At 31.6% G+C, this 1,414-nt stretch overlaps 1 long non-coding RNA gene across 1 annotated transcript; it reads right to left on the reverse strand.

The window, feature by feature from the left end:
* Positions 1-702: 702 nt before the first annotated feature.
* On the reverse strand, positions 703-961 carry LOC123270728. The gene is made up of 2 exons (XR_006510679.1): positions 873-961; positions 703-747 (listed from the first exon to the last, which is right to left on the reverse strand). It is a non-coding gene; the product is annotated as an uncharacterized LOC123270728 (long non-coding RNA).
* Between the last annotated feature and the right edge of the window lie 453 nt (positions 962-1,414).

Raw genomic sequence — 1,414 nt, forward strand, 5'->3', positions numbered from 1 at the left:
GCACATCGAGATGTACAGAATATGAGCAGTATCCAGCGGGGACCACGGGGAGGCGGAGTCGATAGAAGACCATGTTGTTTGTGTTGTTATGTCGCAATAACTATAATGCTTTGGGTTGCATCTGGCAGGTGACACTACTTGTCAGATAAACCAGAATTTGAATATGTTAATTAGTTACATTTATAATTTAAATTTATATTTATATTTTAAATAGATTCAGAATTTCTAGTTGATTTAATATTTGATTTAATTGCTGAGTTTGGTAGTTGAGTACACAGTGTCTTCGAAAGAGAAACTTTAATGTCAAGAAAATAATACAAAGGAATATTGTATTAGGTTCAGAAAAACCATAAAATCTTTGAGTAAACACAGAACGTGTCCTTGCCGCATGACAACTTCAAGTCCTTAAAAGAAAAGCCATAAAAGACACGTGTGGAAACTCAACGGTCTCTTGTTCTCTAAAAAACAAGGCACTACAACTGAATTTAACAACAAAATAAATAAATAATAATTTATTTATCCACTTTATTTTAAGTAACTAAATAACATAAATAAATGAGTATTTAGACGCTACAACATGTGTATGTATGTATGGATTTAATGTCACAATGGTTTTAGACAAATTTAATTACATATTGGAATAATTGAATAGTAAATGGTATTAAATTGAATTTAGAAATGATTAGCAAATATTAAAGTAAATTCCGCATCTGATATAATTTATTGAGCAGATAATACCTTAAAAGCCTTTTAAAATTATAACACGTTAATTGATTCTAATGAATATATGTTAATTAAATAATAATAAATAATAGATAAGGATAATCATTGTTAACAACGATCCGATATTATATTATTATTACTGTCTGTACCTCGACCAGGTTTTCTGCGGTTTCCCTAGGTCGCTGTGCTGAATTTAAAGCCAGGTAAATACAGGTACATGAATATGTAAGCCGGCCGCAGCCGCAAATACTAAGTGTTATATATAAATAAGTTTATATAATATAAGTACATGTAAGATAGTATATTACGCACTATGTATAAGAGTAGTTCTAGCAATAGTATAGGTGTATACGTGTAACCATAGTGGGGAAACGTGAAGCTGAGCAGTCAGAGTTGAGACTTTGTGACTTCACTTCTCCCCGAGAGCTGTAACTATTCACTCCATCTCTTCGATTTCTAAATAAACATCAACATTAAGTTCAATTGAACTCTTATCATTTAAAATCATACCTTGTCACACAATCTCAATCAGTCATTTTTTAGTATATTTCAAATTAAATTATAAAATAAAATCCCGCGTGACAATAAACAACGCACTTGTCCACGAGGTGTCATCATCATCGGCGAATCTAGTAACCTCGCAGGACATAACAGTGTAATGTGTTGGGTGTAAAATATGATTCTACGTGTA

The sequence above is a fragment of the Cotesia glomerata genome, linkage group LG8 (genome assembly GCF_020080835.1).
Source record: "Cotesia glomerata isolate CgM1 linkage group LG8, MPM_Cglom_v2.3, whole genome shotgun sequence".
NCBI classification, from domain to species: Eukaryota; Metazoa; Arthropoda; class Insecta; order Hymenoptera; family Braconidae; genus Cotesia; species Cotesia glomerata.